The following is a 20036-nucleotide window of genomic DNA, read 5'->3' on the forward strand; positions in this document are numbered from 1 at the left end:
TGTGGTCAGTGGCCCCCACCAAGTCAGAGCAGCATGCACTCCTGCATCGGCAGCCAGCCCACACAAACTCGCCTGGAAAGCCCCGGCTGAATCACGCAGGCGCACAGCTCGCGGCCCTACACTCCCAGGAAAACTCCCTGTCTCAGCCTGCCCAATCAGCCACTCAGATCAGGCCAAGCAGCCTGACAGCCAATTGCCACCAAGACAACTCTGCACACGCAGTGCGGAAATCAGGGACCTAAGGCGAGTCGCACACTTCTCGGTCTCAATAAGCAGTCTGTTGGAGTCAGAGTGCAGCTGCCAGGCGTTTCCCTAGCTACACAACACAAACAGTATGGAGAGTGGGGATCCAAGGCTGCTTGCGCACGCACGCACGCACGCACGCATACACGCACTCCTGCACCAATTCCAGCAGACCAATGCAGTCCCAGACCTGAGCCTCTGTGGGAGGGCCTAGCCCTAAAAAAATGGCGGCCTCCTGTGCACTACTCGTGTGCAAGCTCCACACCAGGGGGACAATGGTTCCCAAAACCTCCAGCTCCCGCACCAAAGGCACTCAGTTCAGTCCTTCCTGGAGGCTCCTCAGCCCCGCTCACAAAGCTACTCCCTCCACCAGGAACCGGGTGAGTGCTCACCAGCAAGCGAGTCAGTTTGCCGGCTCCACTGTTTCTCCAGCCACCCCCAGCCTCATCCAGCCGAGCAAAGAGAGTTCTCACTGTTTTCTCCTTCCAGCTATCATAGAATTCCTCTTCCTGGCAACGTAACTCTGGGGTGGTGAGCGCGGTGTGGGGCCGGAGGGTCTCACCCCCAACCTGAGAAGCCTCCCCACCACTGAGGTGACCCTCACGGGGTTCGCCCTCTCTCGTCTCCGCCCCTCCTACCAGACTTGACGTGGCCTCCTCTTTAAGTCCTTCGTTTAGAGGTTCTGTTCATCTAGTGTCCAGGGAACTTCCGAGGTTGAATATCTTATAAATTATTTGTAATTTTGTTGTGATTCTGGGAGGTAGTCGGCACAGCGTTTGTCTATTCCGCCATCTTACCAGAAGTCGTGGGGGGTTTTTTTAAGACAATTTTTTTAGAGCAGTTTTATGTTTATAGCAAAATTAAAAGGAAGGTACAGAGATTTCCCATACACACTGGTGGGTTTTTCTCATCAAGGATCGTTATAGACAAGAGGATATTTCTATTGTACTTGGACTTAAATTTCACAGACCTCAGTGTTCTGGGTGAAAAAGAGGAAGATTTGCCTGTCCCCTTCTTGGGTCTTACACACTTGGTCTTGGGCAGCACTAATAGCCTATTATTCAAGTTTCATTCTACCCGATTAGTAAATGTTTACTGATCTTGACAAGATGCTATATACAATTTGTAATAGGCATACAAAAATGACAAGGATTGCTTTCCCTTCCCCCCGCCAAAATACACATACAATCTTGTTGGGAAGACAAGCCATTCACAAAAACACTGTTAACTAACAACATAGAGCTGTTGGTGATGTGAGTCTTTGAGAGATTTCTGGGTCCTGGGCTGGTGAGGGAACATTTAAAAGTCCCCTCTATGCTGTGCACCTACATTCCTCATCTGGCCCTCTCCTCTGTGTTACTTTCTCTACCAGCTCATTCTCTGTTGGCTTCCAGCTTCTCTATATGCAAACTCTGTGGTGTATTGTACATTCAAACCTCTTAGTGTCCTTCTTTATCCACAAGGATTTTCCCAGGTCTTTATCCTGGATATAGCTTTTCCCCTAAGTCTTCAAAGGGGTAATCAATCCTGAATATAACTCTGTTATTTACGAAAAACCCAGACTAAGCCACTTGTTGCAGAATGTGTGGGTCTTGGCTGTGGGCCAGCCATCAGTTGCTCTTCTTAGCTGGAGGAGGCAGTTCAGCTGGAGAAGAAGCCTCACGGTGGGTCAGGCAGTGGCAGTCTGTCCATAGGGTAGCACCAGTGAGCTGGAGTGCCAGTGTGAGGGCTGGCCTCACTGTTTGGGGATTGGAAGGATAAACAAATATTTTTGCAGGGTGCGTCTAGAACTGAGTAGTCAAGGTCATTGGGTACAAATAGAACACATGGTGTCAGTGTGTCCCAGTGTCTGGGCTCGAGTGGCCTTTCTTGGCAACATCTATAAAGAACAGAGAGCATGCTGTAACCTCTACTGTTGATACTGGGTGTGCTCTTAACCATAGCTTAGTGAGATGTCTAGATCTGTTTCCATTTTGTGTACATTGCTTTGAAAATACAGCCAGGCTTGCATTTGCTGTGGATTGGGCCTCTGCCTGGATGCTTTGCTCCTCCACTTGAAACTGACCTATAGTGTTCTGGTTCATTCTTTCCACCTAAAGAAGAGGCAGGCATTCACAAGGAGTCTCAAATGGCCTTTGGTTTTGTTTTGTTTTTCATAGATGGGGTTATGAACAAACACATAGACATACCTAAACCTCTCTTTGGAAAAGCTTTACTATGATGAGTCTGAAAAAAATTTTAAGGGAATGTTGGTAGTACTTTGTTCTTTGATACACTGATTTTTTGGATGGTAACATATGAAGTTTTGAAGTGTTTTTTTTTCCCCCGATAGTCATGATGTAGATAAGAAGTATTGAGTGACTTTTAGGATAAAAAGTATCAGACATTTACATACAATATAGTGTATAACACTTTCATATATATATATATATATATATATATATATATATATATATATACTGTTGCATGACTTTGAGAATTTTCTTTTTTCTAAGGAGATATCAGGCTAATTTATCTGCAGAATATTTATCTGGCTTCAAAATCAGTGCCTTGTCATTAGTAAACTTCACTTAACTAGTTTTAGTCAAGTCTAAGCTTCACAATGGTTGAATTGGTGACTATTATATTTGTTTAACTGCTGTAAAGTAAGTTTGCAACAATAGATGCTTGCACTTAAATAGGCCTGCAGAGCATTGGGGCCCTATCAATCATGCAGAGATTTCCCTCCTGCTGTCTCTTCTGATGGACAATTCTGCTGATGTGGATATTCAAAAAGAAGGGATCAGGAAGAACAGATGATGGATAAAGACAATCTTCTGTCTTGAGAGGAAATCGGAGAAATCCTTTTAAGGAATTTCTTTGTCATGGTGTCAGAAGATTAATTATGCTCGTGTGAGAACAGCTTTCTCATTGGGTGAAAAGAGACATTATCCTTCTGACTTGTGACAGAAGATTTTCAAAGAAAGAGAGTTAAAGATTTCAACTACTCTAAAATCTTCTTATTCTGTTGCCTTCTCAGCATCCTTCAAGGCTAGTGGATTACATCCATGACATTGTGACAGTTTAACAAGTAATTAATGAATTGGGAATTTTTGTTTCAAGCAACTCCTCCTCCTGTTCCTTATGCAAACCTCTTGAGAAGCCTTAATACCCAAGTTAGCACATCACATTTTAAAACAATAATAGTATAGATGATAACTTATTACAAGCCAGAATGGTATCTTGTTATAATAATGTAGAAGAAGAGATACTGCAGTACAACAAAAAAACTTGTACAATGGATTACTAAACAGAGTTTTTGGGGTTTTTTAGATTTTTATTGGGGAATTGGGGGAGGGAAACAGCCAAGCTGTTGTCCTTCAGTCTTAGTTGTGGAGGGCGCAGCTAGCTCCAAGTCCAGTCGCCATCCAGGTGCCCATCAGCCATGCTCAGCTCAAGGTGTTGTGTTCAGTCTTAGTTGCGGGTGGGTGTAGCCCACCATCTCATGTGGAAGTCGAGCCAGCACATTAGGAACATGTGGTCTCACCAGCTGAGCCATCCTACCACCTGTTGGTAGCTCAGTGGCAGCTCAGTTCGGGCACAGCTCACTGGCCCATGCGGGAATCGAACTGGCGACCCTGTTGCTCAGAGCTTGTGCTCCTAACCAACTGAGCGACTGAGCCAGCCCAACACAGTTTTTAACAAGGCAAATAATTCTATGATCTGAAAAGGTATCCTTAAAAAATTCAACTCTTAATTATATAATTTAATCTAGGTGTAAATAGTGATAATATTTAATATATTTACAGTCTGCATAACCTTTCTGAGCATAACAAATCAGCATTCAGAAAAACCTTTGAAAGTTAGAGAAAAAATACATTGCATAAAACATAACAGTAGTTGTTTCAGAAACTTTACTTCCAGATAACTGAAGTCTTAAAACTTAAAAAAAATTATTATTTCAGTGAAAGGTTTTCCTATAATACATTACTTAATACTTCATCTTTTAAATAATGTGCATTAACTGACCCAGGGTCCTAATTATAAAGATCTGCTCTTCTGCTACACTGAAATACAGTGATGTCCTTGGTGACTTTTGAAGTATTGAATGTAGGGCTGTTTGGTCTTACACTAAATGGACTGAGCAGCCATATCTCTATTTTTACTACCTACCTTCTGTAGATATGGAGACTTTTTCCTTCAGATGAGTTATCACTTCTCCCTGGAATCTGTGTGTCATGTTGCTGGTAAACTGCTATTTGGCTTTATACCTAAGGGTGAGCCTGTATGTACAATACAGATCAATCACATTTCTTTCATTATTTCACTGTAAAAATGTATTTTTCTCTTATTTCCAAGTACTTGACTGGCTCTAGGCTCAGTAGTTGTGATTTCCCAGAGTCTGATGTCTGGAAGGATGCATTGCTGTGTAATCATGTGCACACACACACACACACACACACACACACACGTTCATTTACTAATTGTACCAAATATTAATGCTACGTATAATGTATTATTTTAGTGTCTCTGTGAATTTGTATCACTAGTGGCACATTTTTATATTCGAGCCTTAAAAATAGATTTGCAGTGACCTTCTCACTCTAAACACTCTTTCCTTAGCTTCCAACACTACTGCTGTTAAATGGTAGCTACCCTAAATAAAAATCAACTACTAGATTGCATAGGAAAAAAAATCTTTAAACTGAGCATTAAGTATGAGCTGATGTTAGTAATTGTAAGTTTTGTAGTAAATATAGTAATTGTAGGGCAGGATTCAGATCTTTGTGAGAGTCATAGCCATGACCAAATGAGTGAGTCTTATTTTCATTCACACTCGATCGTGATACTTAGATGAACAGATTTAAATTCAAAATTTAGGATTCTTGGGTTTCATGCAGATTTGACATATTCTATTTTCAGTGTGAGTTTTAAAGGTGATAAAGTGATGATTTTCATGAAACACATAAAGTGTTTCAGAAACAATTCCAGAAAATAAAACTCTAGGGGTAGGTGCCATTTCTTTTCTCCTTCCAATATAAAGAGGGAACATTTTGCATTTTGTCTTCTTGGAAGAAAAATCATCCTGTTATGCCACTCTTGCACTCTTAGCAGAATGAGTTAACTTTTGAGAGAGTTCTAATTAAAACTGGAGATAATTCATCTCAATGATATAAAACATTTGAAGAAAAAAAGCTTTACTGATTGATTAAAAAAAAAATGTAGCCAATTACAGAAAATGCTTCTCTTTGTCTTTTTGACCTTGCCGTTAAAAGAGAACAATCAATTGGAACCACCAGCTGCATGAATTCACTGGAAAAGAACTTCAGGGTTTCTCCTTCCTAAACCCTTACTGAGTTGTTCTGGCAGTACATAAAAGTGGGTCATTTGTGCCTGAAATATGTTACCAGTGCTCCATCAATCTTGGTGATGGTGTTTTCTCTTTTCCTGCAAGAAGCTTATGAGGGGATATTATGAGGGAAGAGGAGGAGGTATGTGTTTTTAGAAATAAATGTGTAAATGAATAATAGGGGAAGGTCATTTAATATTCTGTAGCCTGGCCTTTTTTTATCATAAATACATGATCAAAATATCAATGATTGTTTTGTGGTGTATTTTATACTATTTACTAGTACTATATAATAGCTTCAGCATTAAGAGGAACGTTTCAACAAGCTGTGAAAAAGATAGTGTGTGTCTTTGGATGTATACCAAGATGATCTTCAGTCTAGAAACAAATGGTGTGTCAGACCAAAATAATGTGAGAAGATAGATGAATCAAAGACAAAAGATTTTTTTTTGGTTATGTTGTTTTAAATGTAAAAGTTCTATCACTCTACTTCTTTTACACAATGATTAAAAGGGAAAATAAACCAACCAGAACTTGAGAGTTTCTCAGCTCTTAAATGAATCTTAGGGGAAGACCTTGATTATAGTCTCTACAATTGCTTCACATTTCTTAAAATAATTTTCTTAATAAATCATTTTCCATCTAAACAGTGAGAGAATGCTAGATGAGCAAGGCTGCATTGACCTCCCCTCTTGGTCTTTGTTGATTGGCAGGTTTCAAAGGTTAAAGTAGCTATGGATGAAATGTAATCATTAGTGACTTGGTTCCTTTCCATATCCCTCGGAAACCGCAATAGCCAATTTTGTTCACTTATAAAGAAAGGGGGGAAAAAGAGGTCATTCCCTGAGCAGTTTGGAATGGGAAACAGCCGCTGTCTCCTTCCTTCTTACTTAAATAAACAAGCTAAATGGAAAAATAAACTTTACTTCTTCACATCTGGTACAAAGCTTCCTCTTTTGTTGAAAGTTCACATGCTCTCATTACTATGCCTGGTCGTGTGAATCAGGTGTCTTCCTTCTGTAAAGTCACTTGTATAGCTACAATAAGGAAAGACCCTGACTGCTTTAATAGTCCAAGAACATCATTATATAGAAACAAACAAAATAAAGCCCTTGAATTGGGAATGACATCAGCCTTCAACATATCTGTTAGCAGGAAAACAACAGGACTTAATGACAGTGATACAGCCAGAAAACTTGAATAAGCAAACAAATGTTGTTGGGTCCCCCTTACATTGAGTCAGATTATTCTTATTAATCATAGGATCCAATGACCATTACTTAAAACTTGGTTAGAAGCCATTGCGGGGGTAAGGATAGAATGCAAAACCTAGAGGAGTTGGTTTTTTCTTTTGGATCCTAAGCATAATGTCATCTCAATGATTTTTATGAGACCAGTATTTCTCAGGAAGTTGTTGGGATCCTTTTTTTTTGTTTTTAGTGCTCCATTTGATTGATTTTTTTAAAGGTTTTACAGTTTAAAACCTAGTTGATTAGCAATGTTTAAATTTTTTTTTTTTTTGTAATCTCTAGTTCCTCTCTAGGTGCAGCCTGAAAGGAATAGATAAAGGTCAAATGCCACAGGCACCCAAGAAGTGGTGGGAGGTGGACCTGCTATTTATCCCAGGAGCAAGTTGCTGTTGTCATGGCAAAATGTCCTTCCTAACTCTCTTGTGCTCTTAAGTACCTCCTTGGAGCATAATCACAGAATGGCAAGGGGCTTAGTAGGTACCATCATTGGTTTGTTTCCATTTTCCAAAGGAAGAGATTGAAGCACAAAGCAGTCAAGTATCTAGTCCTAGGATCAGACTGTAAAGTTCTTTTTTCTTTCTTTTTAATGTGTTTGGCCAATTGTTACAAATAAGCATCCTGTTTAATAATCATACACAATTTTATTCTCTTCTTTCTCTCTCTCTTTTTTTTTAATCCAAATAAGTGGTTTTCAAACTCTAGTGTCATAGAATCATCTAAGGTTGGGGTTGCTAAATCTGGCAATGCTTTCTATGGTTTTCAACTTGCAGATTCTAGAGTCCTTCCCTAGAACCATGAGTCAAAAACCTCTGACAGAGAGGATAAGGAATCTATATGGTAAACATGTTCTTCAAGTGATTCTGATGCAGTCTTTGAACTAGACTTTGTGAGGAACACTAATCTAAATGATTCCGAACTCAAAAGCATATCTCAGTGGCCACATTGGTTTCATCAGGAAAAATCAGTAGTAATTCCAGTCACATTTTCTATTTTGTTACATTCAGGTCAAATACAAAAAATGCTATAGCAGTTGCTGAAACACATGGGAACGTCCATTCTATTCTTCCTCACTATGTCTCCTGATATATCATTCAGCACTTATTACCACCACCACCATCACCATCCAACCAGCAGAGTGACTTTCAGAGCTTCCCTGGGCACCCAAGTAAGCAGGACTGACACACTCCACCTCACTTGACTGTTGATTGTCTACACCCATAGCTGTGATCACTTGTTTTTCTGTTCTGTTTCTTCCCAGGGTTATCCTTGTTTCTTCACTTTCTATCCAAAATAAAGAGCACCTTGTCTTTCAACTTGTGCTATCGGTCCATAGGGCTCAACTCCCCTAGGAGGTTCCTTATATTTTGCTTCTCAACAAAAATTTTCACAGGGTAGCTAATAGAATGAAAGGTTGTAACAAGGTGAAGATTATATTCCTGGATGACAAATTGTCATTCTAGGTTAAGTTTTAAATCTATTTCATTAGAAAATTGAAAGTCTATAAAAATGCCAATAGTAAAGTCAAAATTTATTTAATTATGTAGAATCATGTAAGAGTGAGGTAGAAATCCCACTTTCTTTTAGTTTGACTTCTGTAATAGGTCAGGAATAACTTAAAAAATTGTTTTCAAATCTAAACCAATTCTTTTTGGATGTCATTCTGACCTGAAATATCTATTTAGGGATTTTCACAATTTGTGTAAGTAAACTCACGTTTAACTAATCTAACTTTCGTTAGTTCTCTCTTGAGTTTTAAATAACAATTATGATTGTAGCTTGGACCATTTCACATATTCTTTTCTGTTACTGTAGAGAACATAGTGTGACAGCTTGAAGAACACAACAAAGGGGATTTAAAAGATATAGGTTTGAATCTCAGCACTGCAACCTTTCTCAAACAAGTCACTCAATCTTTTGGAGTCTGTATTCCCATGTAATAAATACAATATGTATCTCAAAATGTTATAAGGATTAAATGAAGTAAAATGTATCAAAGCTCCTAATATAGTTCTGAGATGTTGTTTAGAAAATTGTGGTTAACTTAAATGTAATTTAAATTTAAACTGTGACTAATTTAAATTAGGAAACTTTTCTCAACCTTAGATGAAGATAATATATATTTTTTAAAGATTTTTATTGGGGAATTGGGGGATGGGGAACAGACAAGTTGCTGTCCTTTTTTGTTCTTCAGTCTAGTTGTGGAGGATGTTGCTTCACTGGTCCAAGTTGGCGCCATCATTGTGCTCTTCCCGGGCGAGGCAGATCAGTCGCCAGCTTCTGGACGGCCACTCACTGCGGCTGCTGGCCGCTCTCGTTGGCTGCTGGCTACACACGGTAGCCTATGGTAACCCACTGCAGCAGAGGCTGCAGCCTATGCTGTCGCTGCAACTCACGGCAGCCCAGCTCCAGGTTGAGCTGTTGTTCAGCATCTTAGCTGTAGAGGGCAGTGTCACTGGCCCTCACATGTGGGATCCGAACCGGGGCCCTCTGGCGTTTCAAGCCAGCTCTTAACCAACACTCGGCTGGCCTGAAGATAATATTTTATAGGCCTGTTATTTTCATAAGTGTTTCTTTGACCAACCTAAAATTATCACTTCTTATAAAGAGCTACAGCCTAGGACATTATAATTATTTCATTTTTATTCTCATTGCTTTTTTTTTTAATCAGTAAAGAATACTTTATTGATGAACCCCAAGGGCATCTTATCCCTCTGGCAGTTGCCCTACTAAGTGGTATGGGTTCATTTGATTGTATATCTATTTTTTACTTCCTTTACATACTTCTAAGATCCCTGCCAGTTCAGTTCATGCTTCCCAACCCTAACCACAGGAGCGGATAATATAGGAATATAATGTGGTCTCGACTACTACAACCCCTCACATAGCATCGCAATAGAAAAAACACTGGTTCTGGAGTCAGAGAACATATATTTGAGTACTTGGCTACATTTGAGTGTGGTAATCTTATAAAGATTAAATGAGATAACATGCATGCAAGAACTCTATACAGCATAAACACACTGTTTTTCTTGTGTTTAAGGATTTATATAAGGAAGAATATAACATTCATTTTCTGCCTAATATATGCCAGGTGCTTCATATTAGCTTCTCTAACTCTATGAAGTAGGAGATGTTATTCCTTTACAGATAACTAGCCTCAAGCCACATGATTGTAAAGTAGCAGAGCATGATTTGAATCAGATTATTACTCACCACACTGTTTTCTGTGGAGCAGCACAGGTCAGGCCGTTTTTGGTCCTGCCTCTTGGCTACCAAAGAGAGAGAGAAGAAGTAGATGAGACAATGGAAGGAGACACTCCATGTATACAGTCAGCAAATACCTAGCTATCTGAGAAAATACACTGTTACTGACTTGATCGGGCATATTTCTGCCACTATCTATGTGGCAAGACTGAAAAAGCCAGAGAGGCCACAACACTGATGAGGATTTTTTCAGTTGTGAGTTTGTTGGGTGGTGGGTGCAACCAACTTGAAATATGGCTCAGTTACAAGATTCTTTATCTCCATACTTCTTTTTTCCTTTGTCAAAAAAGGGTGACTGACATTTTTTAAATAAATATAAAAAAATTTAACCTTATTATAATTTTATTATTACATTATCATAAACCTAGAGGAGTAGTAAATCCGAAAAGCTTTTTGGAGTTCAGACTCATTGAACTTTTCTATTGTTTTTCCACTAGAACACAAATAAAGTAAAAGTTATTACCTTGCCAAAAGGCCCCAGGTGACATCAGCCTATTAGGTGTAAACTATTGGTTTCTGTGTTGGTGCAGCCTTGCTTATGACCCTATTAGGGTTTGACAAAACAATGGGATTATCTCTCAAAGGGAAAGTGGGAGCTAAACTACATTTGTTCTTGATGAGGAGTGATTATTATAATCAAACAAAACTGAGGAGGTATGATGAGAAATTAATTTTCAAAAAAAGAAATTTTAGGGAAAGGTTCTCATTATTATGCTTCAATTTTGGCTTTAGGTTTTTAGGACTATTTAAATTATCAGAACCATATTTGCCTGTCTCCTTATCTACTATACTACTCATAAAGGGGTCTCTAAATACATTTGTAAAATTTCAGAATGATTGATGGTCTGTACACCTGAAAATGTTGAGTGGAAGGCCGTTTGATCTAAGAGTTCACATATTGTCAGTGACCATGTCTTTTAATAGGACTGTCAATAATTAATTATTTCTGTTTTACATCAGCGTTAGTAGGCGTAGCAATATGGATACCGTAGTGAATAAAACTGGCAAGCAATATTGGAAGTTATTAAATTTATTCAACATAATTCCCTAACTCTTACCCTCCAAAAAAAACCAAACAAACAAACAAACAAAAGAAAAACAAATCTCAGGCTTCTCCACAGGGAAGTAAAGGTTTTTCTCCCACATTTCCAAGGTTAAGCATCTAAATTGTATTTGAGTTTAAACTTTACAACAAAAGCAAAACAAGCATGTGAAGTGATGGAAATTATACCATGACCTAAAGTTTTGCTTCTTTTCGTTTTGGCAATTCATACCCAAAAGTATTACTTATTTTCTTTGTAAATGAGGCAACGATGTGGGGGAAAAATCACAGCTGAAGAGATCTTAGTTTTTCTAGTTGGTATTTAAAGTAGCACTCATGAGCACAGTGGTAAAATTGAAATAATATGTACAACAAATTTTTAAAGTCATTATAGTCCTTTAAAATGTCAGGAAAATTAAAAAGGAAAAAGGCCTGTGCGTCTGGCTCATGAATTTGGTCATGAATACATTGTATTCAAGAACCACTTTGAGGGTGAATGGATAAAGAAGAGGAGGTACATATATACAATGGAATATTATTCAGCCAAAAAAACAATGAAGTCTTGCCATCTGCAACAACCTAGATGGACCTAGAGGGTACTGAGCTGAGTGGAGTAAGTCAGTCAGAGAAAGACAAATGTCAATATGACTTCACTTATATGTGGAATCTTGAGAATGATAAATGAGCTGTCAAAACAGAAACAAGCTCATAGATACAGAAAGCATTTTGATGGTTAGGTTGTGGGGGTAGGAGGATGCGTGAAGGAGGAGGGGATTAAGAGGTACAAATTGATAGTTACAAAATAGTCATGGGGATGTAGAGTGTAACATGAAAAATATAGTCAGTAGTATTGTAGTAATTATGTATGGTGTCAGATGGGTACTGGGTTTATCAAGTAATCACTTCATAAGTTATATAAATGTCTAATAGTGTTGTACACCTGAAACTAATATAATATTGTATGTCAACTGTAATTGAAAAATAAAAAAATTTTTTTTAAAAATGAAGAGCTGAGCTAGAAAGAAAAAAAAAAAAGAATCATTTTTAGATCCCTGTTCTTCTAAGGCCTCATTGCTTCAAACACAACTTAGATAGAATTATTTTTTTTAATAATTATACTTAAGCACCTGATGATATAATGAAAACAGTTTCTTAATGTGTCAAAATGAGTTTCTTGTATCTTATTTGAATCTTTTGTTGCCTTAAGCTAATCTGCTTTAGGGTTCTGAAATCCAGGCATCTTACAATTCAGACTAGCAATGGCATTCGTTTGGAATGCTGCCTTTTGTTTACTAGCTTTCCCAGACCTTCATAGCTTCCTTTGGTCATTTGGTGTCTTCCCTAATGTGATTGGTACTCCTAGGCTCTGCAGGTAGCCATGAGCCTTTATAAGTAGGATTTACAGTGGGACTTACCACCCTGGCTGCTAATGAAGGAAGCCATAGGGATTTTGTTTTTTTCATTCTGTCTTCCAAAAGAGTGAAGGAAATCTGAGTTCTAGGTTTTGTAATTCTCCTTGTTTTCCATTTACTTTAATTTTTACAATTGATTTACTGTGATGCAAAATACAAATATTTTTGTTTAGGAGTCAGAATGTTTCATGTGCCAGCCCTTCATGCTAATCACTAGAATTGTTTATTATTGAATCTGAAAAGCGCAAAGTAGAGTCTCTGTTTAAACTCATTGGCATTTCACCTCATCTGTTTTTTTGTTTCAGGAGATTTTTAGCCAATTTGGTTGTTTAAAAAAAAAAGAAAGTATATGACTAGGAACCTTGGACTCTAGTACCAGTCTTGCCACTTCATACTTCTATAATCTTGAGTAAGTTAAGTCACTTATACTCTTTGATATCTCATCTGAAAAAAAAAAAGGAAAGTGTTACCAAGGTACATATGAGATCCAAGATAATGTTTCATATTCTTCCAGCTTTCAGCTCTTTTTTTTACTACCAAAGTGAACTACGGTGCCCTTTCATTTGATTTTTGAATAAACCTACCATTGAAAAACAAACTTGCATCTGATAAAATGCTTTAACCAGCAAAGTAATAATTAAATATAAAGTATCAGTATCTTCATTTTTGAAGTGATATGCTTTGCAGATTCTAACCCAGTTTTATAGAGAGAGGATTTTTCCAATAGTAAAAAATGGAGCCCATGTTTTAATTGAGCTTTATAAGGCAGTAGTTCTTGGGTGTGGTTTAAAGCTTTTCCAGGGGTCATGGAATCTTTGGATTTTAAAATGAAAAGGGACATCAGCTATCATCGGGTCCAATCACTTGGCTTTTACTAACAAGGACTCAGAAAGCCCAGAAATGCTTTGTAGTTCATCCATGGTAACAGAGCCTGTCTAGCTACCAGTAGGGCCTAAACTCCAAAGGCAAAATAGCATGTACCAGAGTGGTGGTATCCTAATTACCTCTTAATGAAAAACAGAATAAAAGGTTAAGAGGAGGGACTTTTATTCCAAGTTTGAAAGCTTAAAAATCACTGCTTGTTAGTATTAGAGAGTTGGTCAGTTTCTACATTGTAGCTTTTTGATTAAAGTCAATTCAATCCCACAAATGTTTGATGAGGATATACTGTGCATGAGACATTGAACTGAGATGATGCTCCTGCAAAACTGTGTAAAATCCCAGTTCCTAACCTTAGAGACTTTACAGTTTAACTTGAAGATGAAACAGGTATACAAATAATGCTGTGCAAGTTCCTGGGAATAAAACAATATAAAACAGGTTTTCAGTCTCAAAGGACTTTTTGAGGATTTCAAAGTCCAAAGGGCAAAGATTTACATAGAACCTGATAGGTCAAGTGTTCATTAGCAGGTCAAAGGTAAATTCAGGGTGCTTTGGGAACTCACAGGCAAGTCCTTAATTCAGACAGTGAGAAAAAAGAACCAGTAAAATAAAATTTTGGCAAGTTTCTCTATTCTTGAATTAGTGATTGCTACTGGAGAAAATCTCTCAACCACTCAGATTGATATCACTATAAATTTTTTGTCCCTAACCCTAAATACAACTTGATTATATCTTTGATTGCCCTTGGCTGACTCCCTCTCCGTTTTCTCGGATCAATTATTCCAGATCTATCCCACTCTCTTCAAGCCTGTACCCAGCTGTCCTTTTCTCAGCAGGGTGCCCCTCTCACTTCTAGAAGCCCCTAAAAGAGTCCCAGTAATTAATTGCCTTGACTTAAGCTGACCTCTAAGAACAAGTGATACCAAGTGCTTTATCTCCAACCCTGCTTCCTCCTAAACTTCAGATTCATCTATCAAATTACTACTGTATATCCCCACTTGTATATTTCACAGCCATCTCAAAATCAATATATCTAAGAGCTGAAGACATCACCTTCCATCGAAAACCTCATCTTCCTCCTCAGAGTACCCTTAATCAGGGAAGATACCACTATCCCCCCAATTGCATTTTAGAAAAACTATTCTGGCTGGAATATGCCAAATGCAGAATGTCCAATTAGGAAGCTGCAGTAATCCAAACAACTGTATTCCTTGTCATAGTATTTAATATATTGCATGTAATTACATGAGAGATTACATAGTCAAGTGATTAAAAAACATGCTTTGAAGTAAAATGGATCTGTGTCTGATTCCGAGCCACACCAGTTATCAGCTGTGTGACCTTGAGCAAATTATTAAACTTTCTAAGACTGGGTTACCTCACTTGAAAAATGAGGACAATAATAATACATTAAAACCTTGGTCTGCGAGTAAGTTGGTTTGCGAGTGTTCCTCAAGACAAGCAAACATTTCTAATACATTTTAACTTGGTAAACGAGCGATGTCTTGCAACACAAGTATGTTTCCCGAATGAATTATGCTCACAAACCATGGTATTACTGTACTTATGTCATAGGGTGTTCTGAGGAATAAAAGAGATATCATATATGAAGCTTTCAGTACTGGTATCCCTAACTAAGATCTTTGAGGGCAAAGACCATTTCTAGCTTGTTCACCATTGTGTCTGCAGGACCTGACACAGAGAAGGCACTCAAGAAATATTTGTTGAATGAATACATGGAGTAATGGCATACCTGAATGGAAGTACTGACAATGGGGAGAGAGGAAAGCAATGCAAGGTGGAAACCTAGGCTTTAACCTGAATCACTTGCCCATGTCATAAGTCACCAATTCTTAATGATTTAATTCCCAAGTATTTCTCAGGTGTACCTATCCTCTGTAACTTTACCATACCTGCACCATGCAGGTACCATGATCTCTCATCTGGATTGCAGCAGAAGTTTCTAAACACTCTCCCTGCATCCTGTTTTGCCTCTTCATGAGCCTCTTTGAAACTGCCACTAGAGGAATCTATTCAAAGCTGAAATATTGGGTTGTAGGAAAAGTCATGATGCATGTTTGTGACAGATGTCACTAGTGCATTTTTGGAAGTAGTAGTCATTCACATCTATGTTATGGTTATGTCATTTGACAGCTGACAGTTCTAGCTTCATTCTAAAAAAAATTGAGTGATTTGGTTGAGTTTTGGAGATTTTACAAGTTGAAGATGAAAGACAAAACTGTGCATTTTTTCCATATTTTAATGTTTTACTTCCATAAAGGGAAGAACGCGCATCAAGCTTATGAAAAGTTGCATAAAGTTTATGATGATAATGCTCTACAAGCACGTCAGTGCCAACAATGGGTCACGAAATTCCGTGCTGGTGATTTTGATCTCAATGACGCTCCCCATTCAGGAAGGCCCACCAAGGTTGATGATGACAAAATAAAGGCATTGATCGAGTCAAGCCCACGTTACACGACACGAGAGATTCCAGAAACATTGAACATGCATCATTCAAGCGTTCATGACCACTTGAAGAAGCTGAGATACATAAGCAAGCTCAATATTTGGGTTCCGCATGAAATCAAAGACGTTCATTTGACAGCGCATATAAACATCTGCACTATGCTCATTAAACGTGAGTAAAATGACCCTTTTTTGAAGCGACTGATAACTGGTGATGAGAAATGGATTGTTTACAACAAGGTGTGCAAATGGTCTTGGTCTTGGTCCTGATGTGCTGATTCACCTCAAACAACATCGAAAGCAGACATTCATCAGAGGAAGGTTATGCTCTCAGTGTGGTGGGATTTTAAAGGTGTCGAGTTTTTCGCAAGTAAAGACAGGTCCTTCTATGAACGAGGAATTATGAAGCTCACTGAAAGATGGCAAAAAGATCGAACAAAATGTGCAATATGTCATTGATTGATCTTTGTTCTTTATATAAATAAATGACCTTTGAAAAACATAGACAAAATACGTCATGACTTTTCCGACAACCCTATAGGAACATGTCGTTCCTTTGCTTACTGCCCTTTTGTGTGGCGACTTATTAGTCTCAACTCCTCACACATGGGCCTACATTTTCATCTTACTTTTCTACCACTCCCACTCTCACACGTGGTAGAGTCTAGTAATGCCAGATTGCTCTTGTGTTCTGCACATACTGTGCTATTTCTGACATGTGCTTGCTTATTTTTTCAACACCATTCTCTCCTGTATTAGTTAGTATTACATTAGTCTGCAAATGATAGGAAACACCAAATAGCAAGTTAGAAGTTGATTTCTTTTCCACATAAACAAAGTTTGGAGGCAGTTGTCTAAGGCTGATAAAGCATCTCTGCTGTCATGGCTCCTGTGTTGTAGTTCTGCCACTGATGTGTTGCTTCCATCCTTTCCCTCTCTCCTTTTATCCCCTCTAGGACCTTATTCCATTCATCATCTCCTCTCTTTGGTACCATCACCTCTTCCTTTTTTTTGAGGGAAAAAACTTATCCTATAAGCATCGCTCCTTCTATTTACTCTCTTTTGCCCTTTTACCTTTCCTATGGCTACCAACTTATTTCCATCCTAGTTCACCATACTTCTTGAAAGAGTAATTGCTACATGCCCATGGCACATTTTCATTCTTGATCCTATTTGACCTCTCTTACCTATTGAAACTGTTGACTGCCTCCCATTTCTCCGAACTCTCTTTGTCTCTTGACTTTCACAAGCCCCTTGTTTCCTTTCCTTCCTACTTCTGCTACTGCTACTTCTCCATCTGCTTTGCTGGGTTTTCCTCTTCCTTTGCTTGACTCTCCAATGATAGTGTTTCCCAGCTTCCCTCCTTGACCCTCTTCCTGCACATAGGTAATCCTTAGGTAATCTCACCAGCACCAACATCAACTATCTGTGTGGCAGCGATCTGTCTCCAGGGTCTGTTTCTTCAGTCCCCACTCCAGAACTCAAGTCCTGAATTTTTAACTGCCTGCCAGAATGGTTTCTCTTCTCAATTCTTCCCACCCCTAATGATATGCAGTCCCATCACCTCTTCCTAGACTCTTGCAGAAACCTTTGATCTGGTCTGTAATTGAACTTTCACAGTACCCCCTGAGTTACCTTCTATTTTTAAAAAAATCTAATCGTTAATTCCTTTTTTGAAAACTTCCATTGGCTTTCTCCTGCTTCTAGGATTAAATTCAAATTCCCAGTTTGGCATATAAGGTCTCACTGGCCCCAACCTACTTTTTTAATCTCCTGCCACTCAACCCCCCACCCTCAACCATGAACTTTCAGTATTCTTCTAAGTACATCATGCCTTTGACATTCTGCTCTATTGGTATGAGGTCCTCCCAATTCTGTTTGATGAATTCTTTAAAGCCACCCTAATGTCATCTCTTGTTTGATATTTTCTTTATCTCTCCAGACTGACTTGCTACATTCCCTGTGCTTTTATAGTACCTTGTTCCTACATCTAGTGAACATTTACACATTTACCGATCTGTCTTTACCTCTAGATTCTGTCTCTGAGATTATGGACTGCCTTTATCATCCCTCCTAGCACAATTTACAGTACTTTCTAGGTGAATGAATGAAAATAATGAAATCAGGAAATAGGAATAGCTTTTTCTCTAATAATAATGAGTTTTGTTTTGGACATATTGAGTCTTGATATATTGAGGTCAAGGGAAGAGCAGCAACTCAGAAAAGACTTTATAGCCAATGATGTAGTTGTAGGAGTCACCAACAAAGACAATAATAAACAACTGATAGGATCCCATGTTTTTCAGGCAATGACTAAAGTAAGATAGAATACGATAGGAAGTGCGGGGAGGGTTGGTAGTGGGAATTGGGGTTTTGGGGGGAGAAAAATCCATAAGCATCCTTGGGAAAAAACCCGTATTTGATACTGTTACCTGGAGCTCTTTCCACTCTACCATAAGTATTCAGCTCTTCCACTAATATTATACAAAAGTCCAAAATCTAGAGAAAAGAATGGCTCAAAAGGTGTTCCTCCTGTTTCTTCTAGGATTAGAAGCTACTGAATCAAAATTTTCATCTCAGTCTCCTGCTGGCTATTTCAAATCCACCTTGTCCATTCTCCTCACCCCCCCCCACCCCCGTTTTTGTGGTGTGTGTGTGTGTGTGTGTGTGTGTGTGTGTGTGTGTGTGTTTCTGCTCCTTTTGCAAAAGCAAAAGGGAGTGGATATGGTGGAAATAATCTATTTTGCTCCCCTCACAAAATTATCAATAAACTAAAAAAGCTTAAGAATTTCTTTTCCAAAAAAAATAAAATGTGTGGAGATTCTGTTTATTTAGATTTTTTCTCTTCCCTTATATCCCACTCCTTTGCCTTCTTAGTGCCTCTAGGATTTATAACACTGGTTTATGTAAGTTATTTAATTAAGCAGGTCTGTGTTTCCATGCAACTGACTAGCATTTTTAAAATGGATAAATTTACTTATATAACAGTTGAAACTGTTTGCATGGAAAAATAGCAATCAACACCATAAGCAAAGTCAAAAAGCAAACGGCATACGGAGAAACCATTGCAACTCCTATCATACACAAAGAAAAATTTCTTAATATATAAAGAGCTCCTACAAATCAACTATAATACCAACAACCAAATAGAAAAATGGATAAAGACTAGACATTTCAGTGAGGAAAATTGAAGAACTTTTAAACAGTTGAAAAGATACTCAGTTTCATTCATAATAAGAAAAATGCAGATTAAAACTACATTAAGATATTTTTCATCTGTAATATTGACAAAAATCCAAAAGTAGATAATATTCTACATTCTTGAAGGTATGGGAATACTTAAGTTGCTTATGGCAGTGTAAATTGGCTCAATCCTTAGTTCTGTCCTTACATAGTACCTCATAAACAGGATTCCCCCCAACCCAGTTTTCTTGGCATTTTACTGCTTGATGTAGACTTTAGAGAAGCTGAACTGTAATTGAAAATTTTTCTAATGTGTGGAAGAAATGAAGACTGCTTTTTGTCTGCTAAAACAAAATAAAACAAAAGCAGGGAAGTTTGGCAGTATTTAGCAAAATTAAAACTGCATATATCCTTTGACCCAGCAATTTCACTTCTAGGAATTTAACTAACAAGTGCTAAATTCATATGCATTAATTAATGCTGAGTTGATTATTACAATATCTTGAGTAACAACAAAGATTGGAAACTAAGTGTACATCATTAAGGGAATAGTTTAAAATAATCATGGTATGTACATGCCAGGGAATTAACTGAAGCCGCAAAAAAGAATGAGGAAGATCTTTATGTGCTTATATAGAGGGCTATCCAAAATATGTTTTTTTAAATGAAAATGCAAGGTCAAAAAGAGTGAATGTGTTTGATTTGTCTTTACTTATATATGCATTTTAAAAATCTTATATATTTTTTTAAAAACTAATAAAAGCGGTTTCCTGTGACAAGAGACTGTGGGACAAAGGTTGAAAAGACACTTTTTACTACATACTCTTTCCTACTGCTAAATTTTTAATCAAGTAAATATATTATCTACTTGGGGCCAGCCGGTTGGCTCAGTTGGTTAGAGCACATGTTCTTAACAACAAGGTTGCCGGTTCGACACCCGCATGGGATGGTGGGCTGTGCCT

At 38.1% G+C, this 20036-nt stretch overlaps 1 protein-coding gene across 2 annotated transcripts in view; it reads left to right on the forward strand.

Annotated features, from left to right (window-relative positions):
- GREB1L (GREB1 like retinoic acid receptor coactivator) overlaps nt 1–20036 on the forward strand; it is a 243503-nt gene that overhangs the window by 80284 nt on the left and 143183 nt on the right. Inside the window, exon 1 of one of the 2 annotated variants that reach the window (XM_019653873.1) lies at nt 12893–12949. The exons of the other annotated variant lie outside the window; for it this stretch is intronic. The gene's annotated coding sequence lies outside the window, so the exon portion shown is untranslated. Of the gene's footprint in view, nt 1–12892; nt 12950–20036 lie in introns of those variants that run through there. 2 annotated transcript variants of the gene reach the window in all.

This window comes from Hipposideros armiger, unplaced genomic scaffold (assembly GCF_001890085.2).
Source record: "Hipposideros armiger isolate ML-2016 unplaced genomic scaffold, ASM189008v1 scaffold_209, whole genome shotgun sequence".
Taxonomy (NCBI): Eukaryota; Metazoa; Chordata; class Mammalia; order Chiroptera; family Hipposideridae; genus Hipposideros; species Hipposideros armiger.